Source organism: Hyperolius riggenbachi, chromosome 8, assembly GCF_040937935.1.
Source record: "Hyperolius riggenbachi isolate aHypRig1 chromosome 8, aHypRig1.pri, whole genome shotgun sequence".
Taxonomy (NCBI): Eukaryota; Metazoa; Chordata; class Amphibia; order Anura; family Hyperoliidae; genus Hyperolius; species Hyperolius riggenbachi.
The window spans coordinates 223,271,067-223,296,019 of record NC_090653.1 but is presented as its reverse complement, the minus strand read 5'-3'; the positions used below and the strand labels follow the sequence as shown (position 1 = coordinate 223,296,019).

At 45.9% G+C, this 24,953-nt stretch overlaps 1 long non-coding RNA gene across 1 annotated transcript in view; it reads left to right on the top strand.

The window, feature by feature from the left end:
• The window catches only part of LOC137528465 (uncharacterized), a 47,308-nt gene that overhangs the window by 4,066 nt on the left and 18,289 nt on the right, over positions 1-24,953 (top strand). Inside the window, exon 2 of the long non-coding RNA XR_011023405.1 lies at positions 7,200-7,278. This is a non-coding gene — a long non-coding RNA (uncharacterized lncRNA). The remainder of the gene's footprint in view (positions 1-7,199; positions 7,279-24,953) is intronic.

Sequence of the window (24,953 nt, the reverse complement as noted above, 5' to 3'; positions counted from 1 at the left end):
AGAATTTTTACATTCTTCACTGGGGTGTACTCAGTTTTGTGGCCAGTAGTTTAGACATTAATGGCTGTGTGTTGTGTTATTTTGATGGGATAGCAAATTTACACCGTTATACAAGCTGTACACTGACTGCTTTACATTATGTTAAAGTGTCATAACTTCAGTGTTGTCCCATGAGAAGATATAGTAAAATATTTACACTTTAGAGCTGTACTCACTTTTGTAAGATACTGTTAGTGAATATAAGCAGCCATCACAAAAACGTTGGCATACTCATTCGGTTCACTAGAACCAAGGTTCCCACCTTGTGGTACTCGTACCCTGGGGGGTACTTGGGTAGAGTTCAGGGGGTACTTGATCATATCCTGCTAAGAAATATTTTAAATAAGCCTGAACAAGTGTTTTCAGTTAATTAACCTTTTGGGGACCAGGTACGTTGAATCAACGTCCAGCAGGTGGTGCTACCGTTCTGACCGAACGTTGATTCAACGTCTGCGCTAACGAACCGTCCCGACGCGATTGTGCGCACCGGAGAGGGGAGATTAAGTTGTCATATGACAACTGGCATCTCCCCTCAGTGATCAGCAGCCATCGCGTATGATCACGTGATCACTACGATCGCCATTGGATCGTAGTGATCAATTTGACAGCTGCGGCGGTAGGGGGGAAAGAAGAGGATCCACTCACCTCCCTGCCGTTTCCGTGACGATCGGCACCCCCCACCGCTCTTACCGGCATCTCTGCTCCTTCTGACGTTAGCACCGGGTCCCGGCTTGATGACGTCATCAAGCCGCGACCCGGAACTAAGCGGCAGTAGGAGCTGAGATGCCGGCCGGAGCAGAGGGATCCGCTGTGGCTCGTCGCTGGAGCATGGAAAGTGAGTGAAGGTGAGTGAAGACTGCTGCACACAGGGGGGGACACCTGACCACCATGGGGAGACACTTCCCAGCCAGACCCTGCAGGGTTCCGGCTGCCTGACCCCCCAAACGCGCCCCCCCCCCCCCCTTCTGCAAAAATGCAGGTCCCGAAAGGATTAAATGCAAAAAGGCTATTTACAAAACATTTAGGGCTCTTTCACATTAGCAAACGTTAATGACCTGCGGCGTGGCGTCAGGTACTTGTGGTGCGACGCTGATCAGCGGTGCTAGTTCTAATTCACCCGACGGGAAAATGCTGCGGCTGGACGTTACAAAGCTTCCAGCTCTGAAACGCTTTGTCTCATGTGAAAATTAACATGAAAGTCAAACAGACTTTCATGTTTCCTTTCTAAACCCTTCCTAAGAGTGATCCGTCAAAATGCACGGATCAGCTCCTAGTGTGAAAGAGCCCTTATACATAAATATTCAGTACATCAAACTAATACGTGTGAAAGGGTTCTTGAGATCATTTTATTCAAATCCGCTCAGGGAGCTCCTTTAACCACTTGAGGACCACAGGTTTACACCCTCCTAGTGAACAGGCGGGTTTTTATAATTAAGCACTGCGCAGCTTTAACAGTTTATTACACAGTCATACAACTTACCACCCAAATGATTCTTACCTCCTTTTCTTGTCATTAGTAGGGCTTTTTTTTTGGTGGTCTCGGATCGCTGCTGTGATTGATTTATTTAAAAAAAAAGAGTGTTTTTTTTTCATTTGTTATAGTTCCCCCTCCCTGCCCCCTTCCCCCTAAATTGGCCCTAGGCTGCGATCCTTACACTTCCCCTCCTCTCATAGGCCTCAGCCTAGAGGGATTTGATTGTGAGCTGCTCGGAGGTACAGCAAAGTGACAGGGCTGTCCCGTGTATAGCGCTGCGCTAGATGGCAGTGCTGTACAATGTAAATAATGGGGTTTTTTGCCTAACCCCCGCGACGCTCCGTGACTCAGCAGGGAACTATCACTCATGCACGCGTGCATTCCCTGATAATCTCCACTCCCAGGACTTGATGCCAATCGGCGTTAGGCGATCCTGGGGGAGCCACTCTGCGGCTGCCAATTGGCATTAAGGAATTGCAGAGGAGGTGAAGAGTAGCAAGGAGTGGAGCATGGTGGGGTAGTATCTCTCCTGTCCAGTGACACAATCTTCTTCTTTCAGCATTGTTGTGTCTGTATGGTTTCCCATGCATACACATCTCTGTTCACATGACCAGCCAGCATATGACAACATTCATACTGCTGTCAGGGCAGGAATCAGAGACATGGCTGGGCAGAGAACACAGGAGGCGTGAAAGTGCTAATCTCATACTCCCCAACCGTCCCGTTTTCGTCGGGACTATCCCGATTTGGGGGGCTCCTCCCGCCATCCCGCACTGTCCCCCCTTCTGTCCCGGCTGCTGGGCAGAGAGGGGAAAAAAACTGATCGAGGCACCAGCCCCGGGGATGCCGTATGCTATGCGGGATGGGTGGCCACTATTTCTCCCTCCCTCCTAATGTGCCCCCAGTGTCCCCACCTGCCTGCAGAGTTAAATGTGCAGCGGAGCGGGCTGTAAATCTTACCATTGCCTCTTCGTGCGTACCGGGATCTCATCTGGTCTTCTCGGCTTCCTGCTTCCTGTGACGTCACAGGAGGCAGGAAGCCGAGAAGAGCCGGATCCCGGTATTCACGGAGAGACAATGGTAAGATTTACAGCCCGCCTCGCTGCGCATTTAACTCTGCAGGCAGGTGGGGACACTGGGGGCACATTAGGAGGAAGGGAGGGAGGGAGAAATAGCGGCCACCCATCCCTCATAGCATACGGCATCCCCGGGGCTGGTGCCTCGATCAGTTTTTTTTCTCCCTTCCTCCCCACCATGGGCACCCTCACGCCCCCCCTTTTGGGAGTAATATTAATATTAATACTATTATCAAATAAAAATATTTCAAAAAATAAATAAATAAAAATTGGTGGGCGTGACTAGGGGGTGTTGGGTGTGTGGCCTAAGTGACCCATCTGGCTATTGTATTCTGTATGGCTGGATGTGGGCTGGCTGTTGTATTCTGTATCCATGTATTTGGGCTGGTTATTGTATTCTGTATGGATGGATGTGGGCTGGTTGGTGTATTCTGTATGGATGGATGTGGGCTGGTTGGTGTATTTTGTATGGATGGATGTGGGCTGGTTTGTGTATTCTGTTTGAGTGGATGTGGGCTAGTTTGTGTATTCTGTATGGGTGGATGTGGGCTGGCTGGTGTAGTACGGATGGATGGATTTGGGCTGGCTGGTGTGTTCTGTACGGATGGATTTGGGCTGGCTGGTGCATTCTGTATGGATGGATTTGGGCTGGCTGGCGTATTCTGTATGGATGGATGTGGGCTGGTCGCTGTATTCCGGATGGATGGATTTGGGCTGGCTGGTGTATTCTGTATGGATGGATGTGGGCTGGTCGCTGTATTCCGGATGGATGGATTTGGGCTGGCTGGTGTATTCTGTATGGATGGATGTGGGCTGGTCGGTGTATTCTGTATGGAAGGATGTGGGCTGATTTGTGTATTATGTATGAGTGGATGTGGGCTGATTTGTGTGGGCAGCACGGTGGAGTAGTGGTTAGCTCTCTCGCCTTGCAGCGCTGGGTCCCTGGTTCAAATCCCAGCCAGGGCACTATCTGCAAAGAGTTTGTATGTTCTCTCCGTGTCTGTGTGGGTTTCCTCCGGGCACTCCGGTTTCCTCCCACATTCCAAAAACATACAGATAAGTTAATTGGCTCCCTCTAAAATTGGCCCTAGACTACAGTACTTACACTACATAATATAGACATATGGCAATGGTAGGGATTAGATTGTGAGCTCCTTTGAGGGACAGTTAGTGACAAGATATATATATATATATATATATATATATACACTGTACAGCACTGCGTAATATGTCGGCGCTATATAAATACTAAATAATAATAATAATAATATTCTGTATGAGTGGATGTGGGCTGGTTGGTGTATTCTGTATGGGTGGGTGTGGGCTGGCTGATGTATTCTGTATGATTGGATGTGGGCTGGCTGGTGTATTCCGGATGGATGGATGTGGGCTGGTTTGTGTGTTCTGTATTGGTGGATTTGGGCTGGCTGGTGTATTCTGTATGGATGAATGTGGTCTGGCTGGTGTATTCTGTATGGATGGATGGGGGCTGGTCGGTGTATTCTGTATGGATGGATGTGGGCTGGCTGGTGTATTCTGTATGGATGGATGTGGGCTGGTCGGTGTATTCTGTATGGATGGATGTGGGCTGGCTGGTGTATTCTGTATGGATGGATGTGGGCTGGTTGGTGTATTCTGCATGGATGGATTTGGGCTGGTTGGTGTACTCTGTACGGATGGATTTGGGCTGGCTGGCGTATTCTGTATGGATGGATTTGGGCTGGTTGGTGTATTCTGTATGGATGGATTTGGGCTGGCTGGCGTATTCTGTATGGATGGATTTGGGCTGGCTGGCGAATTCTGTATGAATAGATGTGGGCTGGCTGGTGTATTCTGTATGGATGGATGTGGGCTGGTCGGTGTATTCTGTATGGATGGATGTGGGCTGGTTGGTGTACTCTGTACGGATGGATTTGGGCTGGCTGGCGAATTCTGTATGAATAGATGTGGGCTGGCTGGTGTATTCTGTATGGATGGATGTGGGCTGGTCGGTGTATTCTGTATGGATGGATGTGGGCTGGCTGGTGTATTCTGTATGGATGGATGTGGGCTGGTCGGTGTATTCTGTATGGATGGATGTGGGCTGGCTGGTGTATTCTGTATGGATGGATGTGGGCTGGTTGGTGTATTCTGCATGGATGGATTTGGGCTGGTTGGTGTACTCTGTACGGATGGATTTGGGCTGGCTGGCGTATTCTGTATGGATGGATTTGGGCTGGTTGGTGTATTCTGTATGGATGGATTTGGGCTGGCTGGCGTATTCTGTATGGATGGATTTGGGCTGGCTGGCGAATTCTGTATGAATAGATGTGGGCTGGCTGGTGTATTCTGTATGGATGGATGTGGGCTGGTCGGTGTATTCTGTATGGATGGATGTGGGCTGGTTGGTGTACTCTGTACGGATGGATTTGGGCTGGCTGGCGAATTCTGTATGAATAGATGTGGGCTGGCTGGTGTATTCTGTATGGATGGATGTGGGATGGTCGGTGTATTCTGTATGGATGGATTTGGGCTGGCTGGTATATTCTGTATGGATGAATGTGGTCTGGCTGGTGTATTCCGGATGGATGGATTTGGGCTAGCTGGTGTGTTCAATATGGATGGATGTGTTGATGAATATGAAATAAAGAACACTGTATTAGTTGTGGATAATTTTCCTACATTTTATAATACTATTTGACTACCACCAACACGAATACTTCCTCTTGGAACAGACCCCTCCCTCTTTGCATTCAGTGATGTGATACTTTCTCAGATATTCACACCTTTACATTATTTCTGGTACCATATATTTAGTCTTATAAATTCCTACCCCAAAAGCAAAAAAAAAAAAAAAAACACATACTGTACACACACACACAAACCCCCATTAATTTGTTTTCACTTTGACGTGACAGAAAATTGTAGATTTATTAATATTGTTGTTGCTACTATGACTGATGTTTCTTTACTGTATTTGTGTATTGTTAATTTATTTTTTATCATTTATATTTATTTATTATTATGGTATTTTGATTTAATTTACTTATACAAGTTACTATTATTCTAATTATCTGTTTACTAGAAAAGGGTTATTAAGGCTGCTTTCACAGTGGGACGTTACAGGCGCACGTTAGAGCAGCCTGTAACGCAGCCCAACTCACAGTAATGAAAAATCAATGGGTTGTTCACAGTGCCCACGTTGCGTTACAGTGTAACGCTGGACGTTCAAAGAAAGTGCAGCATGCTGTGCGTTATATGCAGTTTTAGCCGCGTTAGACTGTTTGCACAGTGCAGGAGAGGGGGAGGGGAGAGTCCGCTATTGTCCCTAGCCACATGGCTAATTAATATTCACTGCACTAAGTGACGTGCAGTGTTTACTTCCTGGAGCGGCCGCTTTGTGCAGTGATTGGCTGGCGGGATCACGTGGTCTCCACAGTCTTTGGACGCATGCGCCATTTTCGTTCTACCAGTATTGAACGAAAATGGCGCCCCAAGAGACGCATAATGCGTCTCTATGTAGCGTCCGAGTTTAGCACCACCATGCGTTGCGTTAGGGGAACGTTATGCAACCTTAACGTCCCCTCTAACGCAACGTCTCTGTGTGAAAGAGCCCTAAAGGATTTTTTTTTCTGGTCTCCCATCATACTGAAGGGTTCTGAGAAGCGACTTCTAACTGCACTAATAATTCACCATGCACTCATGATCCCACTTATTGGTTATTCCCAATGATCATGAGATTCGGAAAGAACCAACTGGCTTCTCCCTTGACAGCTACAGAAGCCACCGACAACGTAACAGTGCATTCCGTAACTGTTATGCTATGATGGGCAGAGAGGCCACTAGGGTATACAGTAGAATCCATTTGTCATTTTAATGCAGCTCTTTGGCAGGAAATACACATGTATGCACTACATTAAATCAGTGCACAGATCTGAAGTGATTGACATAGACAGCTTGCGAACTGCATGCTAGTTACATATATCTCACTGATCACCTCTGCTGATGTCTCTATAGTGTTGTGCTACTCTAAAAGGGAACCCGAGGTGAGAGAGATATGGAGGCTGACATATTTATTTCCTTTTAAGCAATACACATTGCCTGGCTGTTTTGCTGATCCCCTGGCCTCAACAGCCAGCCATCCTGCCCCCCCCCCCCCCCCCCACACACACACACACACGCACGCACACACATAAACACATATACATCTTCATTGCCTTATGAAAAAAAATGCCAGTTGACTGTCATTTTGAACTTTTTGCTTTTGTTGTTTTGAGTCACACATCTGCAACAAGCATGCAGCTAGAAGGGTCACACCAGAGTCACAGCATCTGATCTGAATGCTCATTCTGGGACAGTGACTTAAAGTATTAGAGGCAGAGCATCAGTACAAAAGTCAGGCAACTGGCCCTCATTAAAGGTATCTTAAAGGTACCGTCTTATTACATACTTTATTGTAATGCATCAGATCACATTGCACATGTTTTTCTTTGGATCACTTTAAGAAATATTCTAAGCCTATTTCTGGTTGTGCTTGTTGTGAGTTATTTTAGCCTTATAGATTCAGTATATATTTTCGGATCCTCGCATGTAACCCCTCCCCCTAATACTATAACTCTTCTTCATCCGAGAGCCGCTTAGTGTCATCCTACCCACCCTGAGGCCTGGTGTCGGTTCTCATACTCCGCACTTTCACGGACAACAGCAAAGGTAATACAGCTATTTCAAGTTATTAGCTGGCTGTTAAATCTGTCTGTGGCTTACTGAAAAGTAAAAAAACAATCTTTTTGGTACAAGAGAGATATGGAGCACAGAACATTACAGAAGCGGTGTTGCTAGATTCCCAGAGGAGCAACTCATAAAGATAAAATGTATTTGATGCACACAGTAAAAACATTGGGCAAGGTCATGTCAGAAAGTCTTTGTCCAATATTATTTATTTAGCCTATGTACTCACTGATAGGCTAATCCCTGCATAAGCTCACCCCCACTTTTGGCCTGCAAAACATGTCAAATACAGTGACCCGCCGATAGATCCCACCCATGTGGAGCGCACTTTGGGAGCATACTAGAGATCATAGCTAGCTTTCTTCAGTCTTTGGCTCTTGCATCTCCCCTGCATGATCATACTCGCTAGTAGATCTCCAGGAACACTGCCAGTGGTGTTGCTAAGTGGCTGTGGGTCCCGATGCAAGTTTTACATTGGGGCCCCCCAAGCACACTATGCATAACAATTGATATGGCGCACCAAAACCTACCAATGACAACTACAGTGTCAGAGGTGCAAGAAGGGAATGGGGAGCACTTTGTTATTGTTACCACTATTCAAAGTATCTATAGAAGTGATTATTATGAGCACAGGACCACTAGAGATCTAATACTGCAGTTGAGGGAGGGCCCCTCTGGCCCAATGGCCCCGATGCAGTCGCAACCTCTGTACCTCCTATTGCTATGCCCCTGAACACTGCAGTCACTGATCGAATCTGCAGTCACTGATTGTATCTGATCAGAGAGGGATTGTATGGCTGCCTTTACTGAAAACAGATTCAGCATGAAATCGAGTCACCATCTGTGAAGCTGCCACGCCCCCCCCCCCCCCCCCTGCCAGCTATACATTACCTGCTCCGCCGGCGCATGTCCCCGCTCTCTCTGCTGTCTTCTTCTCTGCGCTGGGCTCTGAGTCCGGCTGGCTTCACTGAACTTCCTGTCCGGGGAACAGTAGAGGGCGCTCTACTGTTTAAACTTCCTGCCGGGACAGGAAGTTCAGTGAAGCCAGCCGGACTCGGAGCCCAGCGCGGAGAAGAAGACAGCGAAGAGAGCGGGGACATGCGCTGGTGGAGCAGGTAATGTGTTGCAGCTAGCGTCGGTCGTCGGGCATTTGAACGCAGCTATGGACGCACTCCCGACCCACTGGCGATCAAGCAAAATCGGGAATCTGTCAGCGTTTGCGCAACGATTTCACAGCTGATTCGATCACAGTGATCGAATCTGCTGTATATCGGCGGGAAAATCATTAGGTGTATGGGCCCCTTTAGAAAAAAAAAGTGAATTGGATCGGGCCCAGTATCTCAGGACTTGTAATAAAACACAAAACAGCAACATCAAATAAGTCATAATTTGCAAACTGGGTCATCCACCAAGCAGCCTTGACAGGTGCCCAGGGCCTGCAGGTTGTCCAAGCCAATGGTCTTGTCCTACCTTGCCAAAAAGTCTAAGTGGGAAATAGAGGGAACCAAAGTTAATGTGGCTTATTTCCTTTTTTGTCCTCCCTCTGATAACAATGAACAAGAACAGACAAGGTAAGTAAATGTACTTACTTTCTCTGCTGCCAGTTCTGCAGAAGGCCTCCATTTAAAAATGGCGAAGGGAGAAAAATGGTGCACCGTTCTGCCGATAAATATATCATAAAATGGGGGGCGCATGCGCGGCGCGATCCAAGATGGCCACCTGATCCCTGAGCTCCGCACCCCGCTCCAACGCCACTCACATTAACGGCGAACTCACGGAAGATAGGCGCCCTCCCTGCAGTGCTCTGTATCCAGGAATAGCTGGGGAATCGATCTATGGGCGGCAGAAAAAAAACGAAGCAAGCCAAGAGCATTCCGCTGGATAAATACTTTCTCAGGCCTACTTCCGCTACGCAACCCGGAACGCCTGTCATGGCGGCTAAGGGATCCAAAGCTGACACGGCTGTGGCGTATGTAACAAGAGAGGTATTGTTAACCTGCCTAACAGATCTTCACAAAAAGGTAACGAGTTCGATGAAAGAGACTATCAATGCGGCCCTAACTGATATAAGAGCCGACATAACCTCTGCTCTGTCCCGCACGACATCTCTAGAAAAAGACGTAGCTGACTTACAGCAGAGATGTGACTTTTTAGAAGAAGAAAATGCGAGACTGACAGATTCAGTGGTGGACTTGCAACGTACCGCGGAAGATCACGAAAACAGAGACCGTAGGCAGAACCTACGCTTTAGAGGGGTCCCTGACACTGTTCGTCCACCGGACATTAAGAAATACCTCACAGACCTCTGTACAACTATATCTCCAGACACACCTATTGATATGTGGAGGTTTGATGGAGCTCATAGAGGTATCGGTCCCAGGCCAGTCGGGGCCCCCCAATTGCGTGATATCATCGCTCGTTTCCACTTTTATGAAGCGAAAGAACAGATCGTTTTGGCCACTAGAAATACGCTTTCATATAACTATCAAGGAACGGACATTCAAATTCTAAATGACCTCTCTTCTATCATTCTAGCAAAAAGGAAGAAATTGTGCCCAGTTACACAGTTGTTACGGGAAAAGGGCATCCCATACCGTTGGGGGTTCCCCTTTAAGTTAATAGCAACTCAGGATGGTAGGGTACATGCCATCTCATGTCCAGAAGATTACGGCGATTTGCTGAAAGGACTAGGATTGCAACTCCCCAAAAAAGCTACCACCACCTCAAAGGATTCAGAGTCTGGGTCTACTCATGACTCAACATCTCCCAAAGAGCAGAGGGAGAAGTCTAGGGTGCCATCTCCGTGACTATAAACACCGTTTATATTATTAAGGTTACAGTTCATTTTCTATCTTTAGGTGCCAAATAATGTTGTCTGTTTACTTTAATGATTGACATTTATTCAGATATGACATGAGTGGTGGGGGGGATGGGGTGGGGGGGTTTTAGAGTACTGGGGTGGCTGGGTTGGGCTGGGTCTACTTACCCAATAGTGGTGTGAGGCGGGTCACACCCTGTCTGGGTGCACGAGTTACTCAGACTAAGATGTTTTATTGGTTATAATAGTTCTACTTTAATCTGGATTATAATATTACAGTATGTTAGAACCTCTAGTAAATCATTCAGATTACCTCTCTCTTTTCTGTCACTTCTACGTTCTATTCTCTCTTTCTCTTTTCTCTTTATTCCGAGTCAGAGGTGGATTGCCAAGTCAGTGTTAAAATGGTGAAGTCTGGGAAGGCGTCTCCTAGGATCCTGCGTGCATCAAGTCCAGACACTTCTTTCTTAAAGTTAGATAAATGATGGTTAAAGTGCTTACCTTAAATGTTAAGGGCTTAAACTCCATTAGGAAACGCCACCTAGCCTTACGTGATCTTAAACGCTCCAAGGCAGATTTTATATTTTTACAAGAAACTAGATTTTCCAGTTTAAAACTATTTTGATTTATCACTTTTGCCCTTTCATGGTGACGAATGTGTGCAGAGATCCCGGGGGACGCTTTCTCATAATCAGGGGCATGCTGCATGGTATTGAGCTTTTATTAGCTACAATTTATTCACCTAACGAAGGTCAAACACAATTTTTAGAAAAGGTACTTTCCAAGGTCTCTAATACAGGGGTTAATAATAAAATACTGGGTGGAGATTTCAACTTAATATACTAACCTACGATGGATAGGAAATCTGATATTTTCCCTCTAAATTTTAAGTCCATCTATTCTTCCTCGCGCAGATTTAGGGATATTCTGAAGCGGCATGGTCTTTTAGACGCATGGAGGATCCAACACCCTCTAGATCAGGATTACACATTTTATTCTCATACATGTGGTACGTTTACAAGGATAGACCATATATTCATATCTCTTCTTTCTAGTCTTTTAGACTCCTGAATTGGACCAATTTCTTGGTCTGATCATGCCCCTTTAGATGCCTCATTTAATTTGACCCATACTCAAATTGTCCATTCGGACATGCTGGAGGCTGAACGACAGCTTGCTCATAAATGAAGATGTAGTACATGATATAAGCCAGGCACTGCAGGAATATTTTGCAATTAATGAGAGATCTGTGGGATCTAAAGCAATCATATGGGAGGCCCACAAAGCAACTATTAGAGGAAAATTCATAGCTATCGCATCTAACCGTAAGAAAGCATATAATAAGCAACTCTCAGAACTGTATAATAAGCTGATTCTTGAGGACGAACAGTTTAAAAAAAACCCTACTACTGAAAGATATAGAGCTTTAGAGAAAACGCGTAAAGCTCTCTCAGAGCTTCATTTCCAAAAAAATGAGAAATCTTTAGCATTTACTAAACAATTATTCTATGAAAAAGGTAACAAAGCTCACTCCCTTTTGGCTAAAAAATTAAGAGGTATGCAAACCCGTAATGCAGTGTTTGCTCTAAAAGATAAGAGGGGGACTCCCCATTATGATCTAAGAGAAATTGCTGCAATATATAAGTCATACTTTTCCTCACTATATAACTTGAATGAACAGGATGAGAAATCACACTCTCATGTTGATGAGATCAACAAATACCTGAGGGGTTGCGGACTATCTATGCTGTCTCAGACTCAGGCAGCTTCTTTGAATGTAATAATTATGCAAGAGGAGATTAAAGAAACCTTAAAGCCCCTTAAACCCCATAAGACCCCTGGTCCAGATGGATTCACAATCGCATACTATAAGAAATTCCCAGATATAGGCTCAACACACACCATACAATCTTGGTTGTACAGATTTACCAAATCTATGTAGTATAAGGGCCAACAGATTGAAAATACCTCGAATGATTGATTGGATAAGCTCTTATACTACATGAAAGTGGTAAGATTGTACAACCAAGATTGTATGGTGTGTGTTGAGCCATACTCTTACCCAAAATGACCACTTTATTCCGGGCCTTTATGGACCGTGAGCAAATCCCAAACTCAATGTTGAACTCACACATGGTGGTAATTCCCAAACCCAATAAGGATCCTCTAGACTACAAAAGTTATAGACCCATTTCATTAATCAATACGGATCTGAAGATCCTTTCCAAACTCCTGGCCAATCACCTCTCCCCTCTAATGCCGTCGTTGATCCATCTGGACCAGGTGGGATTTATCACTGGCCGATATGCAGGGGATAACATCAGACGATCTATAAATATTATTGATTATATTAATCATAATAGGATTGAATCACTTATATTAAGTTTAGATGCAGCAAAAGCGTTTGACCGCTTAAATTGGACCTTCTTATTCCAGTGTTTGAACTATATGGGCTTTACTGGGTCCTATTTTCACACCCTGAAAAAGCTATATTCATACCCTAAGGTGGCACTGAAAATTCCATACACAGATCCTAACGATTATTTTGGGATCTCCAATGGTACTCGTCATGGTTGCCCCTTGTCCCCACTACTTTTTGCCCTTTCAATAGAACCCCTGGCGGCTAGGATCAGAGGCAACCCTGACATCCATGGCATTACGATTGGCAGACAGGAATATAAACTGTCCCTATTCGCTGATGATGTCTTACTTACTATCTCACAACCACTAATCTCATTAGCTTCCTTGAGGTCCGAAATTAATATATATGGCGATCTATCTAACTATAAGACCAATTATTCTAAATCTGAGGTTCTACCCTTAAACATCCCTGATAGCAGATTATCTTCAATTCTGATGGGGTATTCATACAGGGTCCAACAGGAGTCTCTGAAGTATTTAGGAATAACAATCCCCAAAAATACATCTCAGTTGATCAAGTGCAACATCGCTCCACTGTTCTCTAGAATCGGTTCAGATTTAAATAAGTGGGAAGATTACCCCATCTCATGGATAGGCCGAATGGTTTATTTTAAAATGAACTCCCTTCCTAAGTTAATATATGTTATGTCAGTTATGCCTCTAGATATTCCAAAGCATATGTTTGTCCCTTTACAACGCAAAGTTTTTCAATTCATTTGGCACCACAGACCGCCCAGGATAGCTAGGTCAGTTTTACTACATCAAAGACAATATGGGGGCCTATCAGTTCCCAACCTTTATAACTACTATGTAGCCTCTCAACTCCGACAAATGATAGCCTGGCTCTCCAAATACCCCCACACATCTTGGTCTCAGATGGAATTCCATCATTTCGCTCCATGGCACCCTAGTTCTGCTCTTTGGTCAAACACTAAGCTCATCCCTCAATCTGCAAAGATCTTTTCTTCAATCACCACGAACATTCATCTATGGCAATCTCTCCAAAAAAGGTTGGAACTCTTTGCTCCGAATTCCACTCTTCGTCCGGTTTTTGGCTCTCCGGATTTTAACCCAGGACTCATACTCAGGACAAACTCCAAATGGCACACTAATCACATCAGGTTCATAGAGGATCTTTTGGACCCAACAAATTATCAGCTACTTTCATTTGATTCTCTAAAAGAAAAGCATCAAATGGATAACTCTTACTTCCTGCAATATATGCAAATAAGGAATAGGAGTAATATGGGAAATGGGCCCACAACAAAAAGGTCTAATTTCAAACCTCTATACCTGGATAAATGCTCTACTCGTAAAACAGCTAATTATTGTCATAATTATATGAAGTATTGGGACGATGTATGTGGTACTCAAACTACTCTGGAATCTTGGTCTAAAATATGGGTCAATGCAGCCAAAACCTCTATTTGTGTCACCACAAAAGAATATATATATAAAATAATGTTGATGTGGTATAGGACTCCAATTAAGCTGCATAAGTGGTTCCCTACGGTATCCCCACTTTGTTGGAGAGAATGTGGTGAGCTTGGATCTCTATTTTATATCTTATGGGATTGCCCTCATATTAAGAACTTTAGGGTGGATGTTATTCAACTTATATTTTAACATACTAATCTAGTGGTCCCTAATGATCCCTGGTACTGTATCCTGGCAAAACCCATCCCAAAAGCAAAACCACACGCCCAACGTCTGTTAAACCATTACCTTACAGCCGCTAGATGTTTAATAGCCAAACATTGGAGAGATCCTCATATCCCATCCAGAGTTGAGGTTTTAGCTAAGTTGTCCCATGTTTATAGGATGGAATTGCTTACTGCCAGACTATCAGATAAACAATTACAATTTGATAAAATGTGGGGAGTATCCAGCTTCCATGCCTCTATCTGAAAAGTGCCACAGATAACCCCCTGGTTTAACTTTCCATCCAGAGGTGGCATTAGAACACTTGGCTATACAGTATATCCACCCTGACTCCTTTTCTATCTCTCTCTTTCTCCTGATGTGAAGGCTGGTACTTCGCGTCAGATCTTTTCTTTTCTATTTTCTACTCTATACCTTCCTTTCTCTCATCTACTCTATATCTCTTTCTAGGTAAAATATGTCATGGTTTGGTCACCCGCATTGTGGCTGGGCCACTGGCAGCAGTGGCAAGGGGGAGCACTGGTATGTGAGTGCGGTAGGTTCCCGCACCCAGTGATACCCCTTTTACTACTGGATTATTAGGCTCATTGGCCGTGTTTTATCATATCAGAAATGCTAACTATATTTTACCCAATTGATAACTGTTACTATTAACATACTACATGTAACTCTCTGATGGTTTCTTTCTCATCAATATTGACCAAATATTATGTATGTTTTATACTTTTTCTACTTGTAAAAAATATATATCATAAAATGCTATTTACCGTTTTAATGTAAATACATTCTATGATACATTTATTGCAGAACGGTGCACCATGAAAAAATGCAGGGGGCTGCTAGTACAGGCAGCGGAGGTTGGGGGAGAGAGGCAGTGGGAGTCGGGACACTGGAGGGCATAGGCAGCGGGACACTGGAGGGAATAGGCATCGGGGGAGGATGTGTGCAGAGGCATACGTTACCTGGTCCCGAGCCGCCGATCTCTCCTTCCCTCCGCTCCTTCACTTCTTCCGTTAGTTTGCTGTAGTCCTGCAGCTGGCCAATCACCATGTGGAGGCTGGCTGCAGGACTACAGCAAATGAATGGAAGAAGTGCAGGAGCGGAGGGAAGGAGCGATTGGCGGCCTGGGACAAGGTAATGTATGCATATTACACACATCCTCCCCCGATCCCTATTCCCTCCAGTGTCCGCTGCCTCTCTGCCCTCTGCATTTTTAAGATGTATAATGCTATTTAGCGTTATAAGTGTAAGGCACACTGCCTGCACCATTTTTTAACACTTATAACACTAAATAGCGTTATATAATTAAAGTCAATGCGGCGTCGCTTGAATCCCTCTGGCGCCGTGCGCCATTTTTAACTGTCACGCTGCAGAAGGGGGGGGGGGGGGGGGATTATTCATTACCATCACCAATCATGTGCAATGTGCGCTCTGTGGTGGAAAGCGAGACACAGGGCACCCTGACAATTATTTGGGGCATGTGTCCCAGATCAAACAGTGTAACAACACCACTATATGACAAACAGCTGAGCTACAATTCACTAATACAGTGTCAATATATGTAAAGTGCATAAGTCAGCTGTTGATAATGAGAGCAACAGTATATCCTTTATTTACTACAGATATCATGATTAGCAATAGCTTTTGTTATCCAACATTGCCTGAAAAAAAATCCAATTTGTGTTATTTATGCAATGAAATTTCCTGTTGCTATTGTACATTTATAAACGACTCAGCAGCCTTTGTTATGTCCTGATTTAATTCAAGGACAACTGAAGTGAGATGGATATGGAGGCTGCCGTATTTGAACTGCAAATGTTTATTATCATAAATGTTTGAAACTGCAATTTTATTTCCTGCCACTTCATTATGTTAACAACATTGCTTAAACTGTACCCGAGGTGACATGTGACATGATGAGATAAACATGTGTATTTACAGTGCATAATATTAATATCCAGGCAAGCTTCTGTCTGGTCCATACCTTGTTGGGGCATCTGCAAAATCCATTTGATTGCCACAAAGAAAAGCGTGATTTGTCTCTCAATAAACACATCTCCATTGCTCTAGAGTCCAGTGGCGCTATACTCCTGTAACGATTGCGGAATTATCTCCGTGGTCAGTGCACAAGATGTGCGCTGACAATGCGGAAGTCCTCCACAAGCGTATAAAACAGCAGAACCCAGCTTTGGTGTAATGCACTTGTAGAGGGAATTCCCACCGGCAGATGGAGCTGTGGAGTGCAGAGGAACAACCCCTCTGCACTGCCACAGATGCCGGGTGGGAATTGTACGAATTGCAACAATGCAGGGAAAGATAGCCCTCAGAGAGAGAGAGTGAGCACAGCAGCAACAGAATGTATGTGTGTCCACCAATCTAGTCACCCCAAGGCGACGGTGAAGACACAACAACGGAAATCAGGTGGGAGCGCAATCGCAAGAGTGGCGATTGCCAACAGTGACACAAGACCCAATAAAGACAGAGCACAAGTGTAGCAAGAAAGACATAGCAAATAACAATGATCAGAACGCTAAGGAAAATAACAAACGCACTCGCTAAGCGCGGTCGCCACACGAAAAGCGCAATAGCAACAAAGCACGCTAATGGCGCGGTCTCCGCATGACAAGTGGATGCAAATTCCTACCCAGAACAGCAACTCTGCAGCTTGCAGAGTGGAGACAGGTCTCTTTTCCAGGGACCTGCAGCATTCAGAACAAAAAAATTGTCAAAAAGCTGTCTGCCTGTGCAGACAGCAGAGCAGATCATTACAGTACCCCCCCCCCCCCCCCTCCAGGGACGGCTTCCAGACATCTCTCAAAACTGGTATTTCCAAACAAAAAATCTGACTGAACACTCATGAAGGTCGGGACAGCCCGACAAGGCCCAATTCCAGAGTCAATCCTCCCGAGACCGAAGTCGTCGGAAGCAGAAGCCACCGAAACATGCCCATCAGTACTACAAGCCTCAGCGTAACACCCATCAGGACTGTAATTGCCAGAGAGGAGCCCATCGACACTCTCCGAGCAATACCCACCACCTTCCAGGGACCGTCCAAAAATACCAAACCTCCCACAATACCTATTCGAAGTGTCCCTATTAACACAACAGCCACTGTTGATACCATCAGGGGACAAAGACAGATTTCTCCCAGAATCTCCCAGAACACTTTGAAGCTCCACAGAGAACCCAAGAGGCCAGAACGTTCACCAGGCTCACATGGAGAACTATCAAAAAGCCCTATGGAACCTATGACAATTCCGGATTCAGAATTACCAGGACAACCATCAAGAGCAGGGCTTTTAGGGACCACTTCTGGGCATGCAGGCAGGCAGGCAAAATCAGAACATGTCTCCACCGAGGAAGAATCTGAGCACACTGGTAACCGAGACACACTTGGGCATTCTGGCTCACAGAGCTCATCGGGGCACACTAGCACAAGAGAAACCTCAGGACATGTCGAGGAACTGCCAACCTCAGAGTCCGTCACGACAAGACCAAAACCAGGACCGGGCAGAGAAACATCACGAGTAGTGGTCTCAAGTATTGGTCTTTCAAAAGAAGATTTGGACTTAGACTTAGAATTCTCTGTGACTATAATATTATCTGACCAAAACTCATTATTGACTACGCATGACTGAAGCTCCACAAGAGCTGCAAAAGTAGTCAGCGTAACAGCAATGCCTACTGAAGTGGGCAAAACCTTAAACGGCCCTGCGGGGCAGGAGGCACCTCCTAAGAGTTCTGCATTCTTTGGGAGGAACTCGGAGACCTCCAGAACATCAAACAAGACTTCAGAAGCATCATTTCCCAAGTTTTCTGACAAAGATTCTGAACTATCCATGTTACAGGGCCGAACATCAAATACCTTCTGTGGACAGAGCAGATGTCCCAAGGATGGTTTTACCATACGCTGGGACTAAATTTCATCTTCAAGAACAGGATGCACAGGTATATTGTAACAACTTGTGAATCGGCGGCTGCTGACACGCAGGGGGTGTCTGCAGCCGCCTCCCTCCCTGGCTCTCAAGTGTTCTCCGTTCCGTCGGCATTTAGTACGCCGGGAACGGTCTTGTCTGCGGCTCACAGGGGGTCTGTCTCTAGCGGGCGCGCGCGGAGACAGGACCTTTATGCTAACAGAAGGCGCGTCAGCTGACCTGCCGGTCGGCTGACGTCAGGGATGACTCTCGCCACTCGGATTGGCGGAAATCCAAGGTGGGAGTGGCTGAGAGTCTCCCTCTTCCTCATAAGCCTTCGTTTGCCATTCAATCGGCGTCTGCTGTCGTGAATACTTACGTGTTAGCGCTCAGACCTTAGATTAGTATCCAGGTGTTGAAACCAAGGACTTCACACCAGACTAGGAATTGTTATTGTTATTGATTACCTGTGTATGATTCTGGCTTAACCTCTGACTTCGCTATTGCTTTACGTTTCTGTACTTTTGCCTATGTGCCTAAAGTTGCTGAACCCCTTGCCTGATTACTGATTACTCTTCTGCCTTCCGATTTCTGTACTGATACTGTCTCTCTGTTACCGAACTTAGCCTGTCTGACCATTCTACTCACCAGTGGGCCCTCGCCACTGGTGAGGTGTGCTATTTAACCACCAGCCCTCTGGTGTGGTATCGCTACTCCTCCTTTAGTGACTAATAGTACCTTGCCAGCTCCTCTGGTAAGGTTTAGTGAAACTATACAGTCACGACTTCTGCTAATACCTTTCCAGCCCCTCTGGAAAGGTCTGCTCACATTAGATTGTCACTTAACTGATAGTGCCTTACCGGCTCCTCTGGTAAGGCTTTGCCAAACTATCCAGTTATCATTACTGCTAGTGCCCTCCAGCTCTTCTGGAGAGGTTTCTCCTGATTTCCTTGTTATTGTACTGTTTCTGTGGGTGCCTTCCCAGCCCCTCTGGAAAGGCCTATCCAAACTATACAGTCTCCAGAACTGATAGTCCCTTACCAGCTCCTCTGGTAAGGTTCAGCTAAACTATTAAGCACTACACACTTAGCATCCTTGTAGCTATACCGGTATTATTGGTGATTCTGCAGATCACCACATAATCGGGTATAGCATCTGCATTATTGGTGATTCTGCAGATCACCACATAATCAGACATCTGAGTTGCTACACCCAACCGTTACAGAACAGCAGACCAGAAAAAATATGGAGACACTGTGCAATCGGGTTGATGTGTTGGCCACTACCCTTAATGAGCTTATCAAAACGGTTAACGCACAGCAGACTCAGATTGATCAGCTAGTTGAGTCAGTTAAGCGCTTAATAGACCCTAATGCACAAGTGTCATCCCCTTCTGTGATCGAACCCAGGGTGCCCCCTCCTGAGAAATTCTCGGGGCATCGTTCCGATTTTCGTAATTTTAAGCACCAATGTTTATCATATTTTGAGCTACGGCCCATTACTTCAGGTACCGAGAGGCAGAGAGTTACTTTCATTAAGACTTTACTGTCAGGCGATTCACAGTCCTGGGCCTACAGTCTCCCTGAGGGGAATGAGGCCTTGGCCTCAGTGGCAGATTTCTTCAAAGCTATGGCAGTAATATACGACGACCCTGATTTGGCAGTAACGTCAAAGAGGAAATTAAAGACCCTCAGGCAGGGACACAATCCCGTTGAAACTTACGCAGCTGAGTTCAGGAGGTGGGCAGTGTCGGCCAGGTGGGGGCAGTTCGCACTTTTAGATTGCTTCTTATCAGGGTTATCTGATGCCGTAGCTGACATCATGTTGGGTCATCCAGAACCCAAATCTTTGGATGAGGCCATATCTTTGGCCATTAAAATTGATAGGCGAGTTCACTATCAAAAGCAAACTCGGGCTAAGGCCCCAGGGAGATTTTCTTCCTGTACGTTCTCAGCTCCTACGCCTTCCTCTCCACCCGCTGACGAGCCAATGCAGATTGGACACACCAAGCTTTCAGAGGTCGAGAGAAATAGAAGGCGTTTGGAAAAGTTGTGTCTATACTGTGCTGACAATGGGCATATGGTTTCTGCTTGTCCCAAGAAGGCGGAAAACTCTATCGCCTAGGAGTAGCTGGAGGTACTACCCTAGGCGATCCAGTCTTACCTCTAAATAACAAACGATTATTGCTCCCGTGTTCTATCACCTGGGAGGGACAGGTTTACTCTACCCAGGCTTTTTAGATTCGGGTTCCGCTGTTAATGTTATGTCTAAAAAATTCGCTAACCAGTTTGGGTTTCCCTTGACTTCTGTGGGACAGCAGATTAAGATTACGGCTGTGGACGATTCTCCACTACCGCTCACTATCACTCAGACTCCTGTATTGTTATGTCGGATCGGTGTCTTACATAAAGAACAAATACAGTTTTTGGTACTTGAGATGTCCACCTCCACTGTCATTCGTGGTTAAAGAAGCATTCCCCTGACATTGATTGGAGTACCAGACAATTGTTAAGCTGGTCTCCATACTGCCATGTTCATTGTCTGGAACGGGTTGCCCTCGCGGCTACCGATTTACAAGTGGAGGAAACTGTTGAGCAGGATTCAGAACCCTCTGGGGAGGATGCCTGGATGGATTGGGCATCTATGTTATCCCCATTCCAACAGGAGATTTCAAAAGGGAAACCAGAGGGGGTTCTGTTTGTACCCATCCAGTTTAGATTTAAAATTCTACAGGCTTTTCATACTCACAAAAATGCTAGTCATCCTGGGATTGCTCGCACACAGGAGTTAAACCGTTGTGTATGGTGGCCCTCAATAATCTCTGACTGTAAAGAGTTTGTGGGGAGCTGCTCTGTTTGTGCCAGGAGCAAAACATCTAGGCGGGCTCCTGCAGGTACCTTACAGGCACTCCCGGTGCCCGAGCAGCCATGGACCCATGTGTCCATGGATTTCGTGGGCGAACTGCCTGCTTCTGAGGGTAAAACAGTCATATGGGTGGTAGTCGACAGGTTTAGTAAGATGGCCCACTTCATCCCCTTGAACGGACTCCCCTCTGCACAAGAACTGGCAGAACTTTTTATACTCCACATCTTCAGATTGCATGGAATTTCGTGAAGATGTGGTGTTAGATAGGGGAGTCCAGTTCATTTCCCGGTTCTGGAAGGCCTTCTGCCATCAATTAGGGATGAAGTTATCATTTTCCTCCGGCTACCACCCACAGACTAACGGTCAGACCGAAAGGGTAAATCAGTCTCTTGAACAGTTCCTCAGATGTTATGTGGCTGATGCCCAGACCGATTGGGTTAAATTTTTACCCTTTGTCGAGTTCGCCCATAATAATTTGAGGTGTGCTTTTTCGGGGTTTTTCCCTTTCCAGATTGTTACGGGGAGATCACCCAAATTCTCACCACTGGTGGCATCACCATTTCCAGTTCTGGAACAGTGGCTAGGGACCATGAGGGAAATCTGGAAAAGGGTGAAAGAAAATTTAAAAAGGGCTTTTTCCATTCAGAAAAAACAAGCAGACAAGAGACGCTCAGTGGAGTGGGAATTTGCACCAGGAGATTTGGTGTGGGTTTCCACTCGACATCTGTCGTTAAGGCAGCCCTCCGTTAAATTGGTCCCCAAATTTATAGGGCCATATCCTGTTTCCAGGAAAATTAACAATGTTACCTATGTGGTGTTGCTCCCACCCAGTTTCAGGGGTGGTAGGACGTTTCACATGTCACTTTTGAAGCCTGCCGTGTATGTGGATTCCACTCCCCCCCCCCCCCCCCCCTGTGGTAGTGATTGGGGAGCCCGAGTTCGAGATAGAACAGATTTTGGATTCTCAGCTGGTGCGCAACTCTGTCCAGTACTTGGTTCATTGGCGGGGGTATGGTGCCGAAGAGAGATCATGGGTGCCATGAAAACTTGTGAATCGGCGGCTGCTGGCACGCAGGGGGTGTCTGCAGCCGCCTCCCTCCCTGACTCTCAAGTGTTCTCCATTCCGTCGGCGTCTAGTACGCCGGGAACGGTCTTGTCTGCGGCTCACAGGGGGTCTGTCTCGCGCGGGTGCGCGCGGAGACAGGACCTTTATGCTAACAGAAGGCGCGTCAGTTGACCTGCCGGTCGGCTGATGTCAGGGATGACTCTCGCCGCTCGGATTGGCGGAAATCCGAGGTGGGAGTGGCTGAGAGTCTCCCTCTTCCTCATAAGCCTTCGTTTGCCATTCAGTCGGCGTCTGCTGTCGTGAATACTTACGTGTTAGCGCTCAGACCTTAGATTAGTATCCAGGTGTTGAAACCAAGGACTTCACACCAGACTAGGAATTGTTATTGTTATTGATTACCTGTGTATGATTCTGGCTTAACCTCTGACTTCGCTATTGCTTTACGTTTCTGTACTTTTGCCTATCTGCCTAAAGTTGCTGAACCCCTTGCCTGATTACTGATTACTCTTCTGCCTTCCGATTTCTGTACTGATACTGTCTCTCTGTTACCGAACTTAGCCTGTCTGACCATTCTACTCACCAGTGGGCCCTCGCCACTGGTGAGGTGTGCTATATAACCACCAGCCCTCTGGTGTGGTATTTCTACTCCTCCTTTAGTGACTAATAGTACCTTGCCAGCTCCTCTGGTAAGGTTTAGTGAAACTATACAGTCACGACTTCTGCTAATACCTTTCCAGCCACTCTGGAAAGGTCTGCTCACATTATATTGTCACTTAACTGATAGTGCCTTACCGGCTCCTCTGGTAAGGCTTTGCCAAACTATCCAGTTATCATTACTGCTAGTGCCCTCCAGCTCTTCTGGAGAGGTTTCTCCTGATTTCTTTGTTATTGTACTGTTTCTGTGGGTGCCTTCCCGGCCCCTCTGGAAAGGCCTATCCAAACTATACAGTCTCCAGTACTGATAGTACCTTACCAGCTCCTCTGGTAAGGTTCAGCTAAACTATTGAGTTATGGTTGCACCAAGCACTACACACTTAGCATCCTTGTAGCTATACCGGTATTATTGGTGATTCTGCAGATCACCACATAATCGGGTATAGTGTCTGCATTATTGGTGATTCTGCAGATCATCATATAATCAGACATCTGAGTTGCTACACCCAACCGTTACATATATCTAGTGAAACCAACACCGACTCCCTGAGTCTAGTTTCACTGCAGGCAGAATTCTTCATAGCAGTCAAACCAGAGTGCAATTCTGAAATGGCAGAAAAACAGATGAAATTAGCTGCAATACCTAGAGGAGCCTCTGGGCTCCCTGCAGAAGATTTATTGCAAGGTAATATTGACTCATCCAGAGTACAGGGTGGAGAGTCAGTACTTTCTCCAGAGCAAGAAAGGGACTCACAAATGTGAGTGTGAGTGAACATCACGGTTTCATTCATGGTACAGGGCAGGCTCACAGGAACACCTGAAAAACAGGCATTATATCGCACAGATTCAAACTCCACACAAGCAGAAGAAAATCTTTCAAAATTCACACAGGTGTCAACAACAGTGGTACACCCATTCATTTCAGATTGCACAGTATCCAAACTCACTTGCTTTACCCCAGAAAGGCAGGAACAATCATCTGATAACGGTGTCTCTTTATTGGAGTCAATTGGTTGATGTGTGTGCAATTCATCCAAAATCGTCTGCCACACACAAATCACCGGATCCACAAAACACTCGTCACACTCATCAGATTTGATCAAAGTGTACACAGAATCGATACAAGCACTCAGAATCTCTTCGCTTTCTGTGACGTAAAAATCGCAAAACGCTTTCCAATCAAACTCGAACTCCTCAATCAAAGCCCCAATCTCCCACGGAGTGAATGGAGGCTTAAACAACCCTATATCAAAGAAACACTCATATGGGTTGGGATCAGGAACATGCATAGATTTTCTTACTGCTTTAATATAATGTATAATTCCGCCTATAATAGGATCCGCATATGCTTTTGCTTTGGGTAATGAAAGCTGAGAAAAATCGTACAAATCGGAAATTCCCTCTACACTGGGAATTTCGGTTTGGCTGGTCATACTGTAACGATTGCGGAATTATCTCCGTGGTCAGCGCACAAGATGTGCGCTGACACTGCGGAAGTCCTCCACAAGCGAATAAAACGGCAGAACCCAGCTTTGGTGTAATGCACTTGTAGAGGGAATTCCCACCGGCAGATGGAGCTGTGGAGTGCAGAGGAACAACCCCTCTGCACTGCCACAGATGCCGGATGGGAATTGTACGAATTACAACAATGCAGGGCAAGATAGCCCTCAGAGAGAGAGAGAGTGAGCACAGCGACAGAATGTATGTGTGTCCACCAATCTAGTCACCCCCCCCCCCCAGCGACGGTGAAGACACAACAACGGAAATCAAGTGGGAACGCAATCGCAAGAGTGGCGATTGCCAACAGTGACACAAGACCGAATAAAGACAGAACACAAGTGTAGCAAGAAAGACACCGCAAATAACAATGATCGGAACGCCAAGGAAAATAACAAACGCACTCGCTAAGCCTGGTCGCCACACGAAAAGCGCAATAGCGACAAAGCACGCTAATGGCGCGGTCTCCGCTCCAAAAGCGCAACAGAGACAAAGCACGCCAACCCTAACTAACCAATGTAACATGAAAACGAATAGAGAACGCGAACGCTTGGTAAACGGTTACCTCACCGAGCCTACAGCAAGCGTTCGTTCAAGACAAGACAGACAGAAAGAGTAACCAGTAGCAACTGCAGCTCTGACCTACACTCCCAGACAGAGTACAGAAGGAGAATAGCAGCTTGCGCCAGATGGTTTTGTTCAGCAGCTGATTTGGACCAGGCAATCCTCAAAACCTCAAAAATATATATATCACAAAATG